The 26,529-nt window shown below is 36.7% G+C and overlaps 1 protein-coding gene across 5 annotated transcripts in view; it reads left to right on the top strand.

Moving 5' to 3' along the window:
- RGMB (repulsive guidance molecule BMP co-receptor b) overlaps positions 1–26,529 on the top strand; it is a 686,402-nt gene that overhangs the window by 382,131 nt on the left and 277,742 nt on the right. Inside the window, exon 1 of one of the 5 annotated variants that reach the window (XM_072958357.1) lies at positions 23,003–23,092. The exons of the other annotated variants lie outside the window; for them this stretch is intronic. The gene's annotated coding sequence lies outside the window, so the exon portion shown is untranslated. Of the gene's footprint in view, positions 1–23,002; positions 23,093–26,529 lie in introns of those variants that run through there. 5 annotated transcript variants of the gene reach the window in all.

The following is a 26,529-nucleotide window of genomic DNA, read 5'->3' as shown; positions in this document are numbered from 1 at the left end:
ATATATAATAATTCTATTTTTTTATTAATCCTAATTTTAGATTGTACTACTTGATCCTGTATTCAGGCTTATGGCCCAGACTTATAAATATAAATTGCATTCACCCCCAAAGTAATTCCATCAAACATGCTAATTTTCAAAGATATGATTAGGTTAAGAGCTAACATTAGTGACTGTCTATGAAACATTTGTAACTGTTTTGGTACTTTGGAAGAACTAGAAGTCAAAATATACAAAAACTGAAAATATCAACAATTTTAAATTTTTATAAAAACTTGAAATATATAGCTTCAATTTAAAATTAGCATGTGACATTTATTCATGGTTCATCTGATTATGAGTGGAAGTGAGAGGTTGAAAGGTTTGCAGAGGTTTATGGAACTTTGTTCTAGACAATAAAAGAAATACTTCTCAGGCTTTATCTGAGATCCCCAGTTAAAAATTAGAATGTTTTCCATACTTCTTTGAGTCCTTTCCCTTCTTTATTCTCACCGTAGCCATAGCTTTCAAGGAGAGCGCTAGTCTGTCTTCCACTTTAGACAAGTGATTTACATAGATCATCTCTATGTATCTCTGTGTTATCATCACAATAACCATAAGAGGTAGGGCTGTGTTATTCCAGTTTTACTGATGAACTTTTACTGTTCAGAAAAGATAAATACCTAGCCCTAGATTAACACAGTTACTGAGTGGCAGAAACAAGCTGAACTCCAAGTTCAAATCTGTGTGCTTGATTATCCTCTTATGGTGCCTCATTATGACCTTGGATCCACCTACCCCCTGAAAGCACTTTATCAAACTTGGGAACTGCTAAGCAAGATCAGAGAATACAAGTTTATTTTGAGAAGAGGGTGGATTAAAAGGGGTGATATCCATACTCTAAAGAGGAGAGGTCCTGTTCTATTCTGTGCTGGCTTCTGTAATCCCTGAATTCTTAAGGAGAAAGGCAGAGGGAAAGAGGATTAAAGGAATAGTAACGTGGATGGCAAAGCTGGAGGGAATAGTGATGGTATATGTATCTTTATCTCCTTATTTTTTCCTTTTTGTTTCTTTATTGCTTCATCAAACAAACACATGTTTATACCATGTCCCAGGCACTTGACCTCAAAAAACCACACTCTAGTAAGAGAGACAGATTTGTAAACAGATACTTGTAGTAGAGTATTAAATTATACACACACACACACACACACACACACGCACGCGCGCGTGCACGCACTAGGAAAAAAACTTAAATAGATAAAAATAAGAAGCGTATACTTGGCACAGGGGAGTTCAAAGAAAGAAGTGGCTAGAACTTCTTAGGCAATTGGGGAAATTTCTAAGAAGAGATAATAAAGAGGAGAATTTCACATGAATCTGCACAGTTAAAGAAACATGAGCCAGCATGTGTTTGTAAACATGAGGCAGGTATATTTGGAAACCAAGTTTGTTCAGGATATCTAGACTGCAGAATAAGTTTGTCCTGGTGGGGGGAAAAAAAAAGAATTTGGCGTCATGGAAGACCTTGACTGTCCCTAAAAAGCCTTTAGACTTTATTCTGTAGGCACTGAGAATCTGTTGAATGGTTTTAGTCAGTGACATAATATGACACATTTTGCACATTGAAAATCATTCTAACAGATGAGGAATTTGAGGGAGGGAGACCATGTAGTTGTAATGATGATCATATTAAGTGATAATGAGATAGAATTAAAATAGGGCAACAAAGAGTGAGGAAGAGTGGTCAAATATGCCAATGACTTGAAAGAGAATTAAAAAGAGATAGATTGGATGTTGAAAGTGAGGTTAATCTAAAAGCCTAAGATAAATCTAAGATTTAGTGTTAAAAGACCATAGAGAGGGAGAGAGCTTTTATCATAATAGGTGATAGATTACCTTTCCTATTCTGGACAAAAACAATACATTGTTAATTGGAATAAAATGCAATCAATGCTAATCCTCCTTTGTATATTGTCAGGAGTGTGCAGGCTAAAGAAAACCCCCAAAATGATTAATTAATATTGATAATGAGATTCACTTTATAATACTCGAAGCCCCATTTTACAGCAAGAATAAGACATTATTTACCCTACACGCGTCTTTATACTAGGGATAATAATGACCCTGTTACATTTCTCTGAAAATTAGCCATGTTGAGATATAATGAAGCGCTTCAAATGTTATAAAGTGTGTTGTAAAGATCATGTATCATTGGTATGTCATGATGTCAGATGACCTCTAGAGCATTAGTGGGGAGAAGAACATCCATCTGCCTGTTGATTTTCAATCTGGATAACATTAAGGAATTATTCTAATTTTTAAGTCTGATAATATTTTACTTATGCTAAAAATAAGCAAAACATAATCTCTTGTATTTTAGAGACTTATACTGAAGTATTTGCAAGTGGAGTCTTGAATTTACTTTCAAGTAAAATAATGCAGTAGGGCTAACATGAGTGGAGGTATAGGAGAAACAAGATCTGCTATGTGTAACTAATTGTTGAAGTTGTTTGATAAGTACATAGAGATGCTTTATATTTTTCTTCCTACTGTAAATGTTTGGTACTTTTTAAAACATGTAAAACTCTGTCTATCATAGAGTAAGCACCTAATAAATTTTAGCTAGTAAAATCTACCCACCCCAAAAAAGCACTGTGTGAATGGCATTTACCCTTGGTACCTATGTACGTATAATGTATTTTAATTTTTTTAAAGTTTCTATTTCTTTACTAGTAATGGCAAAATAGCTTATATTAGACTAATTAATATGAACTCTGAGCAAAATATTTTTTAAAGCAGTTTGAATGCACTGAAGGAAAGATAAAAGAGGGCATGTAATGAAGGCAATTCAGTCCTTGAAAGAAGGAAAGCAGATTAAATGAGCACCACATTTAATACCTGTTCCCCTGAGGTCCCATCCCAGTTTGCCACGGAGTCCAGTGGCATAGAGCTCAGACAGAGAGCAGCAGCTCCAATAGGCTGAGGAGAAGTAGGCTGAGCTGTGAGGAAAGTCTGGAAAGAGGGAAGCCTCAGAGGACGAGAACAAGGTTTGTATAAAAGCTTCTTTCAAATTGTTGGGTGACTGTTGAGCTGCTTATATATAAAATGGGACTCAGAACCCCAAAGAAGTCAGTAGCTAGAAGGCAATATTTCATCAGCCACACAGTTCAAGGATATTGTTTGGTTTTTAAGTCCTGTCAAGTTAGAGAAACTTGGTAAAGACCTCAGGCTTTCCATTAGAAGCCCAGAAGAGTGACACCTTAGGTATAAGGCAGGACTGAGGTCTTTGTCTTAGGACCAAGGACACAACCAAAAGAAGCCCACTAACACAGACAAACACCAGTCATCCACAGGTCAAGATGATTAGTCAAAAATGTAAGCGCCCAGCAGAACAAAACTCAACACCTTTACAGAAAGATAACAAAATCCAGAGTATCTACAACATATCAATCATAATATCCAATGTATAGTCAAATAATGCTAGACCTGCAGAAAAGCAGGAAAATCTGATCCATAGTCAAGAGAAAAGAAATGTCAGTAAAAGCCACCCCGTAATTGGCCCAACCGTTTGAATTAGCAGGCAAGAACTTTAAAACATCTGTTATGTATATGTTAAAGGATTTGTATGCAAAGATGAAGGAATGAGGAGTCTTGGCAGAGAACTGGAAAATATTTAAAAAATAAGATGTTTTTTTAAAAAGAGATTATTTTACCAATCAGCCAGTAAATAAATACATAGCACAGTGTGTCTGAGGGGCTATGTATGGCAGCACATGAACAAGCGAGGCTAGATAGAGAAGTTGCACTGCTGTTATTCAGCCAGAGCAGCTTCTATTCCCTCCTCTCTTCGAGCCTGGCAGGCTTGGTTTTGACTAGATCTCTACTCTGGGGCGAATCTAGTTAGATAATAGCTTATGAGTTCCAGACCAGGCAGGTGGCTTCCGTGCTTTCATAAATGATTGAAATTAAATATTAAACACATCCCTGCTAAATTATAGCAGTAGGTCCTTACATCCTTATACTGCTTTATATTTAGCAAAGGCTGTCACATACGTCTCACCAATGTTCTTGAAAGTCAGGTATAATATGAGTGCCATGGTCTCTTGCTAAAATAACTATGTCCTTCACATAAAAAGGTTTCAAAAACATGGTCTTGTCTTCAGTATCCTGAAAGGATTGCTGGACAATTAATTGGTAACAAGCCCAAGCTCCATTAGAAAGAATGGCATTAGCTCTGAGCTTGGGGACCCTGAGCATATGGGGGTACCAGGTGATCTATTTACTTTGCAATTATCCAAGAGTGCATGGCTAAAACATAATTGACAATCCCCCAGGCACTAGACATTGATTTACTTCACAATTTCAACTATAGACTCTGGCCTATACCCAGCTCTGATCTCAGAAATCATGGAAAGAATAAATCATTATAAACTTGACCTACAAATCCCCACCTTTCTGTATCTGAATTTTACCACCTTCCAGAATTTCTAAGCCTATTTTAAAAACCATTAAAAATTATTAAATGCTTTTTAACAAGCCTGTTTTTAAAGTTCAATGTCTCATTTGTAAAAGAACAACATATAGTTCACAAGATGACACCCCTAATGGTGCCCTGCTTTGCCATTATGAGTTGGGAGGGCATTCTGAGTTAGGTTTTTGATCATGGTGATGACACATGAAGAGATCTGAAAGACAGACAGTCACACAGGCTGATCAAGTAGTTTACATTGAATGCAGACCAACCAAAGTTAGATGTTCTCCTCCAAATGACACTTAAATCCCTTACTGAAAGATCCACATAGATCTCTTTATGACAGTTCAGTTCACTGAAAAGCTGTTTGCTTCAGTTATGTTAAAATTCTCAAAACAGTTTCTATGGTGCAAAAATAAAAATGTGTATTATGATTTTCCATAAACCATATGAAAAAACAGGACATTTTCTCTATGACTTCCTTATCAAGGAAAACAGTCATATTTCTAGGATGTTTATAAAAATGTGAAAAATGAATATCCTGAGGATATCTGTGTATAGTTTTTTAAAAATAGTTTCTCTAAGTTGTCACTTGAAAAGAATTAATAAAAGTGAATAACCATTTCTTCATAGGCCATATTTCAGCCTAAAAATTCAATTTCAAGTTCACAGAATAAATCCTGTATCCTAGGGTAAATGTTGATAAAAACCTGGGAGAAGCTTACTAAAATTTTATATAACCTCATAACATATTGCTATCTTGAAGCATAAAAAGGCATTAAGAATTCGCCATCTTTTTAAAAAAAATTCATTCCTTAAACTTAACAGCGCAAATCTCTGCTTAATACTGGTCCTGATATATAGAAATATACAATTTATTGTTATGTTCACACAATGCCAAATAAATTTTTAATTTAATTTCTAGAGACTAATCAGGGGATAGTATTTATCGACTCACTTGTCTTGTATGTAGAATAAGACTTCATTCTTCTACGCTGATTAGTGTGATCCTAAATTGAGCTATTTTCTAAAACAAAGGAAAAGCCAGAAAATCATTTCTCCTGAGCTTTTAGGGAAGTTATTGGCCCTTCAGGATGGACCTTGTGGTAGCCATAAATTCAATGTGCACTTAGGTCTAAGAGTTGCAAACGATCTCTCAAATGACTCAGGAAAGAAAAGGCATTCTTTCTTAGTCAAAACTACTGCCCTTAGAAACGCATTATGTCTACTGCTTAAGTGATCATTTTTAGCCAACTCTTGTGTCTGCCCTGCAAACTTCCAGACCAGTCTGAAGGCAAGGTGACATTGTTTTGAAAATCACAGACAGAAAATTTATCAAGTGATTTCAAAATAGCAACAGTTAACTGAATTAGTTTCCAAAGTGAATCGCAAAAAAACACTATGTTCTAAAACAGAAAAGTGATTTACAATATATAAGGAAAGTAAAATAGTTTCTTTTGTTTTCTTTGTTCCAAGTTTCTTTGCAGAAGTCTAGGATTCCTGAGTTTTCCCCTCACTCTCCAAAATTGAAAAATGTATGCTATGACAGTTGATCTTTTCTTAGTAGGAAAGGCTCAAATGAATTACAACTGAGAAGACTAATGTGCAATAAAAACTACATTAGAGAGTGACAAAAAAGAGCATTGCCTAAGAAAGATCCTGTTCTTTTGCATGGCATTTGTAACTGGCTAGATATAGTTTATTTGCTCTGTTTGTAATGGGACCAGATGTCGCTTAGAATGTATCTTTCATTCCACATGCAGTTTCCAGATTGAAATGAAATTAGGTTTGTCTGCCCCAGGCTGGACAGAGAATGTGTAAGAGGTAAAGCAGGATCTCCACAGAGTGATGACCACAGCATTACTGATAATGTTTCTTTGGCTCTGTGTTGTTCTCATAGAGGAAGATACCAAATTAGGTTGGGGTGGGAGATGGGGGAGATATAAGATCTAGAAACGGCTGATCTCAGCTGCATGTTTGGAGGGGTGAGTCTAGGATGTGATAGGACACAGGTCAGGCAAGCAATGGAAGGTAGGAAAGTACTCTGACTGAGGGGTTACTTTGCCCTGGAAATTTGAAAAATATTTAGAAACTTGCAATATTTCCCCACCTCTTCCAGAAAACTAGAATTCAAAAGAAAGGGCAATAGCTGGTAACAAAATAACAATAATTGTACCTAATATGGGTAGCTCTATACTCATTTAATTTCATTTTAATTCTTACTGTGTTTCTATAGGGTATTAGTTTCCCAATGTAAAGATGAGGAAGTTGGAGCTCATTTAATTTCATTTTAATTCTTACTGTGTTTCTATAGGGTATTAGTTTCCCAATGTAAAGATGAGGAAGTTGGAGCTCAGAGAGGTTAAATGATGGCTCAGGGAGTTGGTAATCAAAAGGCTCAAAAGCAGAACTTCTATTTCCAAGTTCATATTTAATACACCATAGCATAGCTGCCTCTTTACGAGGGAAAAAAAGGAGACTCAAAACATTCTTTCTTCTCCTTCTCAGTTGATTCAATTCAACTCAACAACCATGTATTAAGCACCAAATATATTTTAAACATTATGTTACATACTCATAATATATTAATACAACAACAGCCTCTTTCTTCTTACAAGGACTTCCAAAATAATTCTGAGAAAAGGAAAATACAGATAAAGAGATAGATATAAGTATAAATTAGATATAAATATCAAAAAATGTATGAAATATACAAATATTAAATATAGAGATTTATTTTTATAAACACAAACTTTAGAAAACCTCCAAATCTAATTGGTTGTTAAGAAACTTAAAGTATATTTCCCAAATTTCCCTGGTGATAATAATAATAACAATAATAACTAATACTTATTAAATGCTAACCATCAGTTCATTTAATCCTCACAATTCCCTAAGGCAGATACATAAGTCTTATTTTATAAGTGAAGAGGTAAAATAATTTGATCAAGTTCATACAGCTAATTGCAGAGTCAGGGTTCAAATCTGTATAGAATGATGGTTTCACAGACGAATTTGCCTTATGAAGTATTAAGTATCAAATATCCAGGAACCTCCAAAGTTTTATTAGTTTCCTTTCTCCTACTAAAATCAGCAACGAGGTAAATCACTGTACTCTTGTATTTGAGAAAGATTGAATGCCTGCCAGATCCCACCCTGCAACTGAAAAAATCAGTCACATTATTTCCTTTTCTTTGAGTGACCATGCTTTGTAACTTGAGATTCAGCATTCTGAACTCTGATCTCAACTGAATGGACCACAATTGGTGCCTGTGTCAAAGGCAGCTCTGTTGGTGAGCGGATGGCAAGAAGGTCCTGAGTACTAAGCATCCCCAGTACTGGATAATGACTGGTGCTTAAATGAGAGACATTACAAGAAAACGGTCAGGAGAGCCAACTGCACATGGATCAACTTACCCAAGAAGTGAGAGCTACTCTTTTGCTGGAGATGATCTTTTGAAGACCTTCCTTTGCTACTTTACCTCCCCACATATCTTTAAAATACATCCTGAAGCTTTGGAGACCATAAGTGTGTTGCGATCCTTGAAATCTGAGGCAGCCCAAATAGCATAAGCTGAAGAAAATTATTCCAATAAAACATATCAATTTTTTCTCAAGAAAACACCATTTTTCTTAGGTTAAAGTTCTATTAACTGAATTCTTTTAAAATATTTTATTATTACTAATTTTAGATTTTTAGGGGAGAATTAACTAGGTTTATTTATTGCTATTATTTTTAAAATGGAGGTACGGGGATTGAATCCAGGCTAAGCACATGCCCTACCACTGAGCTATATCCTCCCCCAGTTAAAGTTTATTTTTTAATGGATCTATGAAACTGTGCAGAATATGTTATAATACATACACAGTATTGCATACTTCACTAGAGTACTCACCATCCTTTCATTTTTTTTAAAAGAAATTGACATTCTCCAAAATAATAGAAAATAAATTACTCCTCATTTAAAAGAATACTAATCCAGTTACTGTCCCTGTTTATAAATTCTGGAAAGAATAAATTAGAGAATAAGATTTAGTCACTGGTGAGTCCTAGTTTTTGCTGACTCCTTCTGTCAGTGTCACATGATTTTCCTTTTCAGCACTGGACTTACCCACCTTGTATGCATTAACTTGCTCACTGCTGCAAGGATGACTTTGATGGTGTAGATTCCTGAGAAGCCACAGTGATGTCCCTGAGAATTATATGCACAGTCCAACAACTATTCAGGAATGACATCAGCTGAACCAGGAAGTTGCATCAACAGAAGGTTTGCAGCTTATTTGCCTGTACACAGCTGAAACTAAAAGGGGCTACTCCTGTGACTCTTTACAAAACAAAGAAGTGTTCCAGGATGACATGCAATTTTCATCTGAAGAGAGAAAGGTCTGTTTCTTCTTGCTCAACCAGGTTTGATGTAACCAAAATTTTGCTATTCAAGAATGTTGATGTAACAAGGGGTTATTGTCACATGTACTGTGGTACTTATGAAATACTAAACTTGATTCACTGAACTCACAATTACAGACATTTCCACAGCAAAAAGAAATTTAAAATGCCACCCAATTTACTTCCAATTCTGGCCAAGTTGTGATAACAGGGACTGGATTTACCCTATAACCTGCTCAACCAGAATACTGAACAAATTATAAGGAACAGTGGTTTTCAAGACCCTGGATATCACACAATGAAAGAATGTCTTCTTAGAGAGATGGATGGGAAACAAATATGGCAATCACTCTGATTCCCCAGGTTCCTGCTTTACAAGAGATTCTAGGTCTTGGCACTGAGAAAGGTCACTAAGGCAGAGCCTGGAGGTCTCCTGGAGCTGGGGAGGTGCAGCTGAGAATCTGGGGAGACCAAGGAAGCTGAAGTTTGCTGGACAGAGTACCTGACCAGACAGAGAAGCATAGAGAGAGTGCCGGAGATATGTGGTTTTTCTCTCTGTTTCATTTTGGATAGTTTCTATTGCCATGTCTTCAAAGTCACTAATCTTTTCCTCTGCAGTGTCTAATCTGCTCTTTCGGTATTTTTCATATCAGGCATGGTAGTTATCATTTCTAGAAGTTTGACTTTAGTCTTCTTTATATATTTCATGCCTCTACCTAAATTGTTGCACATATAGAATACAGTTATAAAAACTATTTTAATGTTCTTGTCTGCTAATTCTAACATCTGTATCAGTTCTAGGATGGTTTTGACTGTTTTTTCTTCTTATTATGGGTCTTGTTTTTCTGATTCTTTGTATGCCTGCTAATATTTCATTGGATACTAGACATTGTAATTTTACTTTATTGAACTAGATATTTTGTATTCTCAGAAATATTCTTATCTTAGGGCACAGTTAAGTAATTTGAAAACAGTTTGATCTTTACGCATGTTGTTTTTAAGAATTAATAGTTGAGGCCAGAGCAGTGATCAGTACACTGAGGAGAGCTGAGTAGGGCTAATTTATTTCCCATTACTGAGGCAAGACCTTTCTGAGTATTCTATCCTTTGTCCCATGAATTACGAGGTTTTCCATTCTGACTTATAAGGAAGAGTACCATTTTAAGCCCTGCATGGCATCAGGCACTGTTTCCTCTTATTCTTTCTGGTGGTTCTTGTCTCAGTCTTGGGCTGTTTTTTCATAGGTATACACTGATCACTAAATATCACAACTCTTCAGAAAATACAGCAGATTGCAGAATCTGCACAGTGCCATGATACAATCCAAAATTACTCAACATACAGAGAACCAGAAAAATGTGACACAGTCTCAAAGAAAGGCAGTCAATAGAGCCCAACCTTAAGATAACCCAGATGTTGCGATGATCACATAGAGACTGCAGGCAACTATTCTAATCATGCTCGGTGAGACAAAGGAAAATATTCACGTAATAAAATAAAGGATGAGAAATAGCAGAGAAATGGGAAACAGAAAAAAGCAAATGAAAATTTCAGAACTGAAACAATACAGTGGATGATTTTGTTAAGGATATTACTGAAAGAGCTTTATAGCAGAATGAAGATGACAGAGGAAAGAAACTGTGGACATAATAATAGATCAAATGAAAGCTATTCTAGTAAATAGAAAAAAATATAAAAGAGCCTCAGGATTTTGTGGGGTAATATCAAAAAGGTAATTAGACAAGGAGAAGAGAGAGGTAAATTAAAAGGAAATTCAAAGGAAAAAAAGTGCCTGAAGTCTTCCCAAATTATGTAAAGATATAAATTTATAAAGAAGTTCAAATCCCCAGACATCACAAATGTGAAGAAAACCATGCCTACATACATTAAAATGAAATTGTTGAAAACTTAAGATGAAGGGAAATTTTTTTAAGCTGCAGACTAAGAAAGAGCATTACATACAGGGGAATGGCCACAAGCTTTCTCATCAGAAAATGTGGCAGGTGGAAGACGGGGAACAACATCTTAAATGTGCTGAGAGAACAAAACTGCCAACCCAGAATTCTGCGTCAAATGAAAATATCCTTCAAGAATGAAAGTGAAATAAAGACATTTTCAGATAAAACTAAGAAAGTGTTATCTTTACCAGACCTGCACTACTAGAAATGCTAAATGAGGTTAAAAGAAAGAATGCCAGAAGGAGATTGAACTTATGGCAACAAAGCTTACTGGAAATGTTTATTGTTGCTAAATTATACCTCAATAATTAAAAAAAAACTTATGAAAGAAGTGAGCTAAGCTAATAACATGATACAAATTAGAACAGCAAATATTAAAGGAGTGAGATAGAAGTATGTCAACTATTTTGTACGGAAATAATTCAGTGAGGTTGAACCTAAGAACAGATTCTAAGTTTTCTTTGACTCATTGCTCTTAAGGCAAAATTATTCTTTCTATGCCAGGAAGAAATATATGGGTTGAAATGATTGTTATAATCTAACTAAATTGTACATGAAGTATATCCCATCTTGGAGAGGTTTTCATACCTTGGTGGAATTTGGCTACTGGAAAAGAATTAGAGAAAACCTACGGCATTCTACAGTATTCTGTAGCCCCTGTGCAAATTCTGATTCTTTAACTGCATTGGTTAATGAAGTGCATTGGAGGGTTAATTCTGGAACAGAAAGATTTAAAATGTTGCAAATTCGTTGGAAGAACTAAAGAGATAAGTCTTTAAGCTCTTGACAATCAAAACTTTAGAAACCAGGTTTTGCAAAGAAAAGCCTAGAAGATTAACTTACGAGAGCATGGAAGAAAAAAAATCAGAAATTAGAAATTGAAGATGAAGTGAACTGAGGATATGAATCAACTTGAAGCCGGTGAAATTGGACCATTTTTCTTTGCTAGCCAAATCACTGTTTAGTTAAAAAGCAAAAGCTATGTAGTTTGACATTTCAGAGACTCAGATTGAAATAACATTAGGTGTTGTTTCCAAATAAAATTACAGAGCATTTCCTGATAGGAATGATTTTCTTCCATTGTGTTTTAAATGAAGTAGTTCTGATATACATTTGACTCCACGTGTCAGTGTGGGACAAATATTTCTAACCCTTTGTTAATTTGCAAATCCCCACACCTCAGAAGCAGGGTTTTGCAATTACGAATATATATTGCTCTGTAAATTAGTTGTTCGTGTGTGTAGCTCCCTTATTACCACGAGCTCCTAAGGAGAGGAACAATTCCTTATTCGCCTCTGAGTTGCCAGCCCCTAGCACAGTGCCTAGCACATAAGAGATGTTCAATAAGTTACTGTCAAATAAAATGAATTCTGCATCTATTTATGCAGTGCTGGCTACATAATTTGAGAGCCCAGTGCACAATATGGGGCCTATTATTTAAAAAACCATTAGGAATTTTAAGATGGTTCAACATTTTATTAGCAAGATTTGTAGCTTTTTTTCTTCCTAAATCTACCTATTTAAGAAAACTTCATGGTTCACCATAATATTCGATTATATTCAAGCTTAAACATTTTCAAATAATTTAAAATAAGTTTCCTATAGTCACATGCAGTATTCTAATGTCAAATATCTAGTGTATGATAAAATGTTACTGATACTAAACACATTTATGATGTCTTGCATGATTTGAAAGACCCTTCAGGCTCTTTTGAGTTCGTTGTTATAAGATGGCTTTCCCCTGGACCCTCAGGTGCAGAGGATTGAGTTAATTGGGCTCCATAGTTCATGGCATGTTATTAACATTGGACCATAAAAAAGGCCTCTGTTGTTTTATTTATTTAGTTCCTTTTATTCCCTTACCTGCCTCACATTCACTACTTCCTTTCCAGGCAGCCATTCCATTCTGTTCATGTATTTTTTTCTTTGTATGTGTTATTATAAAAATGTCATTTTTGTTTGCTTGTTTTGAACAAATTGATTCAAATATGTGAATTCAGTTAGGTAAATAATGTGTGTTACGCAGTTTCTTACTCATTTCACTAAGCACTATGTTTTTAAAATTCATATACATTAGCTACATGAACGTAATTCATTATTTCTAACCGCTGCATAGTATTCTGTGGTATCCACCCACCACATTCCACTCTCTGTTCTCCCAGGAATGGGAATCAATCAATGTGAACATCCTGGTACATGTCCCTTAATGGATCTCTGTGAGACTTTCCTTGGGATATATTATGAGGAAAAGAATAGTTTAGACCTAAGTTATGAGAAAATTTATTTTGAGTAAGTCATCTCAGATCAGTCTTCTGAGCAGCCTCATCAGTGTTATCTCCTACCAACAGTAAATACAGAGGATTCCATCCCTACAGCCCTGTCAGAATTAGCACCTAGCTTTCTAATTATTTCCTGGAGTGTAGGTACAAAATGATAGCTTATCATTCTTTTGATGTCCATTTTCAGCATTGCAAATGAACTGAAGCATCTTTTTGTCTGTTAACTTCATGAGTTTCCTCTTTGTAAATTGACTTTCAAATCCTAAATGCATTTTTATTAGGGTTTCTGTCCTCTTCTTGGTAATTTGCAAAGTTTCTTTTATATTCTGAATATTAACCCCTTGTCAGTTGTAGATATTACATTTTCCCCTTCTGCCATCCTGTTACCTGTGCATTATTTTGGTCTATGATGTTCTTCAGTTCTTCACTGAATATATCCTTTGTGCTGATAAAAATATATTTTTCTCTTACACTTTACAGTTAAAAAGTTTAGTTTTAAAAACCTCCCTTTTCCCTAGATTACCAGAATATTCTTCTGCATTTTCTTCCATTACCTTTTACATACGTGATAAAACACTACCAATAAACAATCTCTTTTTTTCCCCGTTAATTTGTGCTGCAACATCAAAATATCATTGTCCTCATTAAATACTAAAATGTACAAAAACTAAATGTTAAAGTGGAAGTGGTCTAGTACATTTAAAATAAAATAATATATTGCTTTATGATTTGCTCTGACAAGGAAGGAAGGAATTTTTGCTTTATAAGAGGAAAATTTGTATAGTAGTTTAAAACATTCAAATGTAGGAGTAGTATCCACATGAAAAGTGACCTCTCTGTCACTGGCGGTGTTGAAGCAGATGTTGAATGTCTACACAGTGGAGCCTGTATCAAATATGTGTGGTTGGTAGCCTGGTTCTTGGCTTTCTGTTCTTTCATGTGCAAAAGAAGAGGATCAGGCTGCCTATTATCTAGAATTCTGCATGAAATTAAGTTCAATGGTTCTGTAATTTCGTGCAATCTAAATTTCCTTCCAACCTAAAGAAACCATGATTTTTTTTAATGTCTCCTTTCTGTTATATAATATTCCTATAATTATATCAAATGCCTTTGCCCTGGAAACTTATGAAGTAACTATGCATATATCTTCATATATATAATTCTCAAAAAGCCTTGACTATAACTCCTGTGTAAATGAGATGAATTATCTCCTTATTATTATGCGTAAGGCTTACCTTTGCTCACCTTTGCAAACTCCTGTACTAATTTCTTTAAATAAATAATGCATCTCCTGCAAGGTATTCCAAAGAATTGCAGAACTGTCCTGGCAGACATAGAAGTGAAATCAAGCACACTGATTCATTGGGGAAATAGCTTTCTTTCTTTCCTTCCTTCCTTCCCTCTGTCCTTCCTTACTCTCTACCCCATACCCCTCTTCTCTTCCTTCCTTCCTCTAGAACTTAGAGTTCTTTACGCATGTAGGGGAGGAAAAACATCTTTTCTTTTACCCATCTTAAGTTCCCCAGCTAGGGCCCTATAAATTAGATTGGGCAAAAACAGATTTTAACAAAAGAAAAACAAACAAAACTTCATTAACATGTGCATCACTCATGTACAAGTGGGAGCACCCAGTGACAAGTAACCCAAAGAAGTGGTTAAAACTTAGGGTAAACAAGGGAAAGGGGGTTTGAGACTCCGGGGAGGAGAAGACAACTTTTAGGAAGGTAACCAGGAAAAGCATGGTAATTTGTTACGCAGATTTAAGTCCTTCCTTATTGTTAAGAATGCTCTTCTTCCTGGTGCTGGGGAGAGGGAGACATCTTTATAAATAGAAATTTCCTTTTAGAAAGGAAAGCTTTGCCTTGTTTTCAGAGCCTTCCGTGCAACTACTGGTTCTCAGTGGCCTTAGGCCAAGATAATCCATACACCTAAGAGGCATATTTTGAGGTAGTCTATTCTGGTACCTGTCTCACACATCAAGTACCCAATAAACATTTCTACATTCTACTACTTCTTAGGTTTTTCTTTTTTAAACCCTGACTACATGCAATAATGTTATATATCATGGCAAGCAAAAAGTCAAGTATTAATTTCAAATATTATTCCTGGGCCAAAAGAAAAGAATCATCTCTCAAAGGTTGATGTCACTAGCATGAAGACCACGCCAAAGTCTTGCCTTGTTCTGCCTCTTCCAAAACCATTCCTTAATATAATATATGTAAATTAACATCCAAATTAAAACTCATATTGTTTTGTCTCTGCCAGAGACTCTAATGATAAACAGCTCCAGTAAGAGAAGTGTCCATAGAAAAGTGACATTTTCAGTCAAATCTAAGTAGGAAATTTTGAGGACAGTGAACCCATTGCTAATGAACAAGTGCATTTGCATAATAATTGTGTTGAGCCGGTTGTATTATAGCAATATATTACTCTCTGGCTTTATTTGAGCCAGTGTTATTACATTGCAGTGAAATGACTGGAACAACAGTAAGATGCTGCTTGATTTTCTAATTATTATTGAAAAATGCCTCCTGAGCCCAGCCTCAAAGCCTTCTCTTTGAATCATCTGCAGCTCATGCTGCTTCTCATGCATTATACATTAAACACATATGGCCATTTGAGGTGGAGGGTCTCTGGAGGGAAGTTCCATACTGCTCTTTTCACTGTAGGAGGGAGATAAGTAGGAAAAACAAGAAAGAGGAGAGAAGGTTGGGACTAGTGAGACGGAAGGAAGGAACACCATTAGGCAAAGTTCAGAATTCAGGCAAAGGTGAGTCGAATTAATAAACATTAAAAAGAGATAGGAGCCACTTCCAAAAGTTCTTTTGTGTTTAGGTTTTTGTTGCTAAGCTTAAGGGAGCTCTGAACAAGGTTGCTCTCTGAATCTGTTAGTTTATAATAAGTCCCTCAATCCTAATATTTGCTAGGATAAGAAAGAACTAGAAAAATTAGGCAAATATCAGATCTATGCAGTTGAAGCTTTATTTTTATGGAACATGTTAAAAATTGATATTTAAAGTCATCAATGCAGTATAATATATACAATATATTTTTCAAAGGTTGATCAGTTATATGTAATTTATTTTAAATAGAAAGTGTAGAAAATTTCCAGTATGCTCAGAACATTCCCACACACAGTGCTCCTTTTAGAACAGATAATAGATTATTAATTCCTCCAAAATAAACTGCAGAAAAAATTCCTTCAGTTCTTCTCAACAGAGTAATTCATCTAAACTGCAAATTTTGAAAGTTACATCAATGTATTAGTCATATTTATCTCTATTTCTCTGTCCTGGAATTTGCTCTATTTTTCAGATTCCATAGATTTAAGAACTAAACATGTTCAAGGCACAAGGCTAAATATCTAAAAGTCATTATTTTATTTATTTCTTATAATAATTCTATCAGATATATGTTTATATTACTCATTATTTCCACTTTACAAATGAGAAAACTGAGGCTCATCAAGTTTATATGTTTGTATAAAATTCAGCTATCTATAAAAAATGTTCTACTTGAAATATTAAAGATTATAAAATGTAAATTTTAGTTTAGTTCTTGCAACTGGATACATGGATTGATGTAATTCTGCTTTAATTTGATTAGTCACCTTGCCTACAGAAATAAATACAACCTTGAAATTTGGCAGGTCATTTTCTTGGTGTTTCCTTTTTCATAGGAGAAAAGCAAAGTTAAACAACTACAATTTTAAAAAGCCATGTGAATTAAAATATTAATTCTGTATCTGCCAGTGGGCTGTTAAATGTCATCCCACTCACATTTTCATATCAACATCTCTTTATTTGAAATTGAATAACATTGTTTCTCCCTTGCAAATGTTAATTTTCCAATTAAATATGTACCATTTAAAAAATATGTCTTAAAGAATCTGATATAGATTAGGAAGCACAGAGTCTATGGAAGAGAAACCTGCAAATAGCTCTGAACAGATTCTCCATATTTATTTTGAAATGGAGCAGGACCCCAAGGAGACATTACATTTTACTGTTTCCATAAAGATGGTGTTTTTCTCTTTACAATTCTGGCTTCTTGCCCCTGTGCTTCTATATAGTTAGGAGCCTAAATGAGCTCCAGATCTCATTTTCTCACCCTGCCTTTTGTCAGTGACAGACAAGTCTCTCCTTCATGGCCAGTCTCTGATTCAACCTGTGCCTGGTGCAGCGTCCATCCCTTAATAATCAGGATGAGACATGCATCTGCTGCCCATCATTAGCAAGCATATGAGTTACAATGTTTGAATAAAAACTGAAAGGAATTATTAAAACTATTAAACTGTCTGGTATGAAAAGTCCCGAGCACTTTGACTTTTGAAATAATATACTCAGAAATGTGTTTGTTTGTTTTTTTGTTTCTCTTGAAGGCAAACGGTCCTCAGAAAATACCAGTTCAATTACAGTTTTAAAAGAAAAACCCAAGTTTTAAAAAGAAGCATATAAATACTCCACAACTCTACTTTTTAAATTAGGAAACAAGAGCTTAAAACTCTAATAAAGTATAATTATATGCAATTGTAGGGGAGGAAAAAAATTTTTTCTCTACCCTTCTGAGTTCTTATCTGAGACCTACTATAATAAAAGGCAGATTAACAATAGAAAAACAACTAAAGTTTATTAACATGTATACCTTGTATGTACCTGATAGATACTCAGGGAAAAATGAGTAACTCCCAGCTTAAATGTCATCTTCAGCTAAAGACAAAAGGAAAAGCTGGTGTGTGTTTGAGTTAGGAGGAGGCCAGTTAAGAGCTGTTACCGGGAAAAGCATGAGTAAACAAGGTTTGTTATGCAAATTTAAGTCTGTGCCTCCTCCATTGATAACATTCTCTTTTAAATCAGTCATGCTTCTCTTCTTGATACACAGAGGGAGACACCCTTACAAATGGAGATTTCCTTTATAAATGTAAATTTCCCTTACAAAAGGATAACATACTCTGTTTTCAGAGTTTATCCTGTGTCTACTATTTCTCAAAATAATCAGGTCAAAATAATCCTTATGCCAAAGATGTGTGTTTTGGGATGGCAGATTCTACTATTCTTCACAATGTAGCTATTTGTTTCTGTGTTATCCACTAGACTAAGTCAAAACTAGAAAGTATTTCATATATCTTTGTAATCTCCCCCACTCTTATTAGCTTCCTACAGTAATACCTGGTAAATAATAGATACTGAAAATTTATTAGATGATGGCTGAATTAAAAAATGTATAAACAAAAAATGAATGAGGAGAATGACAGAAAAGAGAGATTTAGAGATTATTTTGCTCAACAAATGGGAAAATTGATGCCTTTTAGATGTTTTGAAAAAACTAAAAAGACATAAAGAGAAAAAGTTTGAGATCTGGTTAGTGATGGAACTGGAGCTCAGTCCCAGTTTTGCTAACCATGTACTCCACTAGTCCACACTTAAACGCTAAAGTATACCCACATAACAGTGAGGTACACATAAGGGTCAAAGAATAGAAATGGGTGTGCACAGACAGAAAGAAACTGAGGCAAATGAGAAAAAATTTAGAGAGAAGCACAGAAACACAGTAAAATAGGCTTACAGCCACACAGACTGCAGAGTCAAGCTCAGAGACAGGCTGCTATAACTTGGTATCCCTACCTTGTAGTGCTTTGTGTAATTCATAAAGTCTTTTGAAGTTGTGTTGCATTTTCACAACTTTAAATGTTAAAGCATTGCTCATCAGTTGGTATACACTCCAAGCTATCCATCAGTAGGAAGCAGTTAAATGAATCATCAGGCACGTGTATAATGGAATACTGTGCAACCACTGCGTCAACTATATACTTACACTGAGATGGGCCAGACTTCATTTAAACAGTTGATGGTCAAAAAGTGCACAGAAGTAGGACTCATATGCTTTTAAATGGACAAAAAGGGAGGCTTGACAAGACTAGAATATATCTGAATATGTGTACATAAGAATTTGAAAACTGGTTGATGATGGAGAGGAAATTAGAGGACTCTGAGATAAGAAGCAGGCATTTATTGGATGTATTCTCCTTGGCAATGTTTGAATTTCTCACTAGATACAGTTAAAAATTTTCTTGTGAATAGAAATAGAAATAAAGAGCTAGTCTGGCTCATAAAATAGTAGAATCCCATTATTGACACTTCTTAAACATTCTTTAGGTTGTACCGTGATTTTTGAACACGAGTCACAATAAACAAAATAAAAATACAGGAGATTATAATAGGGGTTATAGACTGAATGAAACTATGCATTCTAGTTCAGAGCACAATGCTTGATGTTAAAGAGACAGTAAATCACAAAACCTGATACTAATCAATAAGTTACAGACAGAAGCTACTCTACCTTCCTCCTTTCTACCCACCTCCCCCTCCTGTCCCAGGTCTATCCACTACTTCTCAGAGATTCCAAGCCAAAAAGTAATTTTTTTCTGCCTTATCACTTATTTTCTCTTTGAAAATATATTCTAGCAACCCTTACCTAAGCCTCTATCAAGTGGACCTAGCAACATTATCGTATCTATGGTATGAAATGAATATTTGAATCAACTCATGAGACTGTTAGACACTTTGTCTCCAAGATGACAGATAAAATAACTCTTGAGAAAAGGATTTTCTAAAAGTGGAGAGCTGGAACAGTAAGAAAAGATTATGGAAAGAAAGCTATACACTTGGATAGAAAAAATAGACTCAGTTATCTAAGGGTACATTCTGAGGACTTCCAGCAGGAATGACAAAATCTCTCTAACTGCCTTAAGTCTTTCTTGGAAAAATGTGAAGATATAAATTAAACAGTTTTCATTAGTGCTTATTGACTATATTTTGCATTGCTGGTTAAAAAAGGGGAAGTGACACAATCTGATTGGGCAGTTTGTAGACTCCACCCCTTGATGGGGCAGTGACAAGTCATATTACAGAAGTGCATGTGTTCTGGGAATGATTGTTACATTCGTCTTTGAAAAATCCAATAAGCCTCACTAAAGTGTCTTCCAGAACTAACACTGTACACTCAGGGGCAGTAAGTGTGTTATAGTAGAAGGACCACACACTTGGGAGTCAGAAAACCAAATCCTAGTTCCACCTTTTAATAACTTTGTAACTTGTCATTAGCAAGCCTCTTAATTCAATAATTTTCCTTTACAAAAATATAGAAAATACTGACTACTTTACATAATAATTTTGAAAATTAAAGAAGCTAAAGTAAAATTACCTCATGATTCTATCCTTGATTAACCTTACCTCTTAATGTCTGTTTCCAGAGTAAGCTCACCTGTACTGTTCACTCAGTAGTATCACTCCATGCTAATGAGTGACTCTCATATCTACATTTACAATGAATTAGTGCTCTAGCCCCATACCAGAATCCCAGTATGGATGTCTCTCCAGCAAAACAAACGTTATAAAAGATGTTATTGGGAACATTGGGAAAATGCATATGGATTATATATTAGATAATAATACCATAGTAATTTTAAATTTCTTGAGAGTGGTCATTGTATTTTGGATATGTAAGAGAATGGACTGGTTCCTAGGATATATATGCCAAAATAGTGAGGTGTGAAGTGTCTGTCAGGGTGTGAGAAGGAGAGAAAGCACATGGGCAAAATACTGACACTAAGTGAACCAGATAAAGGGTAATTTATGGGTATTTATTGTACTATTTTTACAACTTTTCTGTAGGTTTGAAATGTTAAAAAATAAAAAGATAGGAAAAAAATAAACATTTTTTTCTCTTCTAAGCATAAATGGCTTAAAAATAAATTCTCCTTTAATTTTTCTAGGTTTGGTCACTGACACCACAACCTCTCACTCCTGATTGTCAGCAAGTCACCAAATCCTGATAATTGATTTCTCCTTTCATTGTCCTAGCATAAATCATGATAGCCATTCTCTTGGATTATTGACATTAACATATTTTAATATCATTTTCCCATTCTTCTTTTTCATCCTGGATTGCTTTTCTAAAACACCAATCTAATCGTGTCCCTCTTTTCCTGAAAAAACCTTCACTGTTCCACATATGCCTAAAAGAACAAAGTCTAGACCCACATACTTTCCATTACATCCTTCCTTCTTAGTATATAAACTGTACAATAAATTACACATATATTTGAAAGCATCTTTTGCTTATTTCTGAATTCATTTAGCGCTGTTATAATAAGTCAAGGGCAGTTACAAGTTTCTTTTTATTACTGAACATTTAAGAAAAATTAAAACTTGAACAAAGAAAATCCATTTCTGTGCTTGGTTGGTTGCTTCAGAAATGATAATAACAGTTTGCAGTTTGAGTGGGAGGAGCCTGTGTTGTCCAGTAGCATCATTAATCAGAGCAAAAAAGAAACAACATTGTAAATGCTCAGTATATATTTAATAAATAAATAAATAAAGTTTCCACCTTGTCTTTTTCTTTAGTATGGGCTAGATAGTTTTACCTGAATTATCAAGTTTAATTTTCCAGCTAACCCTACCTTTCAGGTTATATAGCATGTTAGATTTGTAGAATTGTAGAGCTCACAGGCAGCTCCAGGATTCAAAGGATGCAGCTCTTTATTCCCCAGATCACAACATTAGGTTATAAGAGATTAAGACAGTTATCTAAAGTCACGCTACTGAAGAGTGGCAGTTCTGGACCCAGCCTCAGTCTTGAGTCTCAGTGCTCTTTGCTGCACCACACTGAACTGTCTCGCATCAAAGCAATCTGAGTATACAGATAAAACATAACCATATAGGCCTCGGCATATCTGCTTATTTCTAGGCAGAAAATGTCCTTTTTGCCTTCAGATTGAAAAATCTGAATATTTGTCTAAGACAGGCTTTGAGTAATGTAAATATGTGCAAAGAAAGTCATTGACTGAAAGACACCAACAACCTTTGGTATTACTACAATAAATAATGGAGAGAGAGAAAGTCCTTGAGATTTTCCCTGACTTTGATCCATGTGAAGGTTTATTAAGAAAATTTATTACCTTACGTAGAACTTTAATGAAGTGCAAAAACAGGAGAAAAAAGAAAAAAATACACATTGACTTCATTTAGTTATTCAGAAATCTTGACTGAGAATCACCTTTGCTAGACTGTACAGAACATAGGTAAAAAAAAATAGGTGAGTGTCTTCAAAGGTCTGACATTTGAAGATGAAATCTAGTAGCACTTCTTCCCTGTAGGACATATAGTGACTTTAATCACAGCTCACAAAAGGAAGTGAACTTTTGATAGCCCCACCTTAAATGCATAAGAACAGCTGAACACTAAAAATGTCAGTGTGTAAAGAACTGATAAGGTCTCCCTCACCCCCCAAAGTATTTAACAGAGAAGAGAGAAAAGCCATATTTTTCAACTATGGCTACGATAGTTAAAAAATGGAAAAGTGATCTTCAGAGTCCCTTAGGCTGGGTATCAGACAAAGCAGTCGCCTGATGACCAGCAGTGTGACCTTTGTGTGGCTGAGCAACTGGTCCTTCGCAGAGGCTTTGGGACCACTGGGTTTATATGCTAGGGATGTTTATGGTGAAATTTCTGAACTTGGGGAGAGAGGATCAGTGATGGCGAGAATGAAATGTAGAGAGGGAAATCAAGGAAGATAGTTTTGTGATCTACACTTTCAAGTTGGTCCTCAGCAGGGGTCCTCCTGCCCAGTATAGTTCCAGTCAATAGAATGAGACTGTATATGTTCAGAAGCAAAGGAAACTTTTTTTCTTTGATGAAAGAATGGAGAGGTGCTATCTCGGGCTCTAGAGCATACACTGTCCCCGAAAGGCCATGAGTGCAGCTGTGTACAGAGTTCTCATCAGCAAGGAAGGAAGAGGGTGGAATGCTTGCGGTTCAGACGCAGCTGTGCGGCTCCAGCTCCTGACTGAGGCGCCAGGTGCGGCGTCTCTGCGCATGCGTGCTCCCGCCATCTTGAACTGCAGTGTGGGGCGCGCAGCGCGCCGAGCTGAAGCGTTGGACGCAGCGATTTCACACACTGCACGGGCCCCCGTGAGCAAGTGAAACTACACGAAGCACAAAGGGAAAAAAAAAAGGTTAGACTTTATTTTTTTACTCACATTCTATTTTTATGTCCCGGAATTGTTAATAGGCTTTGCGGGTGACAAATCCCTCTGTCTTTTGTCCTGCTCCTCGTTCCTGAGGGGCGCTGAGGGGCGCTGAGGGGCACAGGTCCGTTTTCTAAAAACTGCTTTCTGCTGAGTTTGGGCGTCCTCATAACCCTGGGTGGAGGAGCAGAGCTTCTCCGCAGCTGCCTTTAGGTCTGTTTGATTCTCAACCCGTCTTAGTCCTGATTGTTCGCTGAGTGACAACATTCGTCGAACCTTTTGGAGACAAAGGACACCAAACAATTTAAGATATATTCCCAAATATTACTAAGAGAGTAATGATGATATGTGAAATTTTTTTCTAAAAATGAAGGTATCTTTTGCCTATAGGCAAGTATGCCCTGATATTAATATTACTGCCAGGGCCTGAATATCCCTTGTCACACTTTTTTTTTGAAAGAGCAGCTTCAGATTAGAGAGAAGTTAGATGAATAGTCAAGGGGGTCTTTGTCCCAGGTTGTCTCCAGAGGTTGAGTCTTGGGGGACCTTTTCACTCAAGTGTGCAGTACTCACAGAGTGAATGCCTGCAACTTTGGGGCAAAATAATGGGGTTTGGATCACCAAGCGGGTTCCATTCCACTTAGGAGTTAGTTGGTCTTGCAGGCTGCTCATTTTCCAGATTTTTATATACACCCAGTGTCCTGGCCAGAAGGGATGGAGGGCCAGGTTGGTGGGAGCAGACAGCACCTGGTTACCATATTACATGAGACCTTTCAAGGCTTCTCCTAGCCGGAGGCATACTTGAGTTGTTCCAGTCGAAGGGGTTAAGGTGTCCTTAATCTCGGGCTTGGGGAATGGGGATTACCATACATAAATTCTAACATTTAACTTGAACTTGTGCCTTGAAGCTAACTGCCTACAGAGCAGGGCAATTGGAATCAAATTGATCCAGTTTCCTTGAATCTCCTGATGTAGCTTGGCTAAGGCTTGTTTCAGGGTCTGATTGTGTCTCGGTACTTTGCCCAAGGATTGGGGTCTCCAGGCTGAGTGCAAGGTCTGTTTCATGCCCAGGGCATTCGCTATCCTCTTCATCCCTTAAGACACAAATGCTGGACCATTATCGCTTTGCAGAGATCATGGAAACCCACACTTGGGGATTGTTTCTGTTAGCACTGCCTTAGCCACTTCAGCTACCATTTCAGTTCTAGCAGGAAATGCTTCTATTCACCCAGGAAATGTGTCTGCTAGCACCAAGAGATACTTGAAATTGCTCAGGACTCTCAGCACAACAGTGAAATCAATCTGTCAGTCTTTCCCAGGATGCCCCTCTGGTCTGAATGGGCCTTTCCTGTGGGCCTCTGGGGGAGTCTGGTGTTGGGGTTGTTTGTTGTGCAGATGGAACATGTGTTAACTGTATGACCGATTATATTTTTCATGCCAGGGGTTACCATGACCTCAAGTAACCATTATATAGGGCTTCCCTCCTCTAGTGGGTTCCTTGATGAGCTGTGTTTTGGGGAAAGATGTAGTGTCTGAGTTCAGTAACTGGCTAGTCATGGCCTCCTAGATCTCTGTTGAAGTCCCGTTTTCAGGCATTGTCTGATTCTTCCTCTGTGTAGATTGGGGAGTCATTAATTGGTCTTCAAGGTAAGAGGGGTTGTTGCCGAGCTACTGGTTCTGGGGCTGCCCTTTTGGCAGTCAAGTCCCTTTGTTGTATACCTTTATTACCTCTGCATTCCCCTTTTGGTGATCCCTGTAGTGAATCACTGCCACTTTTTTTTCCAGAAGCTGCACTACTTCTAGGAGTCTCAGTATGTTTAAGCCATGTTTCACCTGCAGTAACCATGCCTTCTTTCTTTCCAAATAGCCCCTTGTGTATGTAGGATGGTATATGCATACTGAGAGTCTGTGTAAACAGTTAAGATCTTCCCGGTCACGCACTCTAAGACCCAGGTGAAGGTTATTAGCTCAGTCTTTTGGGCAGAAGTCGCTGGGGTTAGGCTTTGTGCCTATTTGACGAAGGACTGGAAGTTACTGTGTATCTTTTCACCCTTTTCCCCTCTCTCACAGAAGTGCTCCCATCTGTAAACCATTCATCTTTGGCATTCGAGAGAGGTTCACTCTTGGGTTGGGAAACTGGAATAGGTCATGTCTATGGTTTCTGTACAGTCATACTCTAGGAACCCCATCTCTGTGGGTAGCAGGGTAGCAGAATTTAGCGTGTGACAGGTTTTTATTGAAACACTGGGTTGTACTAAAAGCATAGCCTGACCTTGAATAGACATTCCAGGGAATAGCCATTCTGTTCCCTTAGAACTTATTTAAGCCTGAACCTGGTGTGGAATCCCTATGGTGATTGGCTGGCCAGATATTAACTTTCCAGTCTCCTTTAGCAGGGTTGCTACCACTCACAGGCAAGGAGGCCATCCATTAGGGGTTTGATCTAATTGTTTAGAGAAATAAGCAAGCAGCCGAGTAAGGGTTCCCATATTTTGAGTTAATGCCCCAAGGATGGTTCCCCTTCTATCACGAATGTTACAGTCAAAGGGTTTAGCTAAATCTAGGAGAGAACAGGGCAGGGCCTGAAGTAACTGCGTTTTAAATTCTTGAAAGGCCCCTTCACATTCTGAATTCCATTCAAAGAGTTCAGCATCTTTTCCTTTCAACGTTTCATACAGAGGCTTTGCTATTAAACCATAGTTAAGGATCCAGTGCAGCAAATCTGGCCACCCCTAGAAAACACCTAAGCTGTCTTTTAATTTTAGGAGAAGTGAGGCTGCAAATGGCTTAATTCCTTTCCTAGGGTAGGCTTTTCTGAACTTCTGTGAGAATGTAGCCTAGGTAGGTCACCCTACCTAGTTTGTGACATTTGAGGCTTTCTTGGATACCTCATATCCTTTATCAGCTGGTAGTTCAGGGTGGTGACAGTATTTTTGTCAGAGTCCTCCTTAAAAGGGCTGGTGATCAGAATGTTGTCTACATACCAGAGGAGGGTTCCCTCCTCCATATTTGGTCTTTTAGGTCTTCAGCTAGAGTTTCCCCATAGATTCTGGGGGAATGTTTGAACCTGGGACAGAATACAAGGTCCTGGTGGATGGTGAAGTGGCTAGCAGGGTGTGGAGATTAAGGACTTTGTCATTTTTATGGCTGAGTAGTATTCCATTGTATAAGTATACCACATCTTCTTTATCCACTCATCTGTTGATGGATGTTAGGTCGTTTCCATGTCTTGGCTATTGTAAATAGTGCTGCTATGAACATTGGGGTGCTTGTATCTTTTTGAATTAAAGTTCTCTCTGAATATATGCGCAGGAGTGGGATTGCTGGATCATATGGTAAAGTCTATTTATAGTCTTTTGAGGAATCTCATAGTGTTTCCATAATGGCTGCACCAAACTACATTCCCACCAACAGTGTAGGAAGGT

This window comes from Vicugna pacos, chromosome 3, assembly GCF_048564905.1.
Source record: "Vicugna pacos chromosome 3, VicPac4, whole genome shotgun sequence".
Classification (NCBI taxonomy): domain Eukaryota; kingdom Metazoa; phylum Chordata; class Mammalia; order Artiodactyla; family Camelidae; genus Vicugna; species Vicugna pacos.
This window is presented reverse-complemented; position numbering and strand designations above follow the sequence as displayed.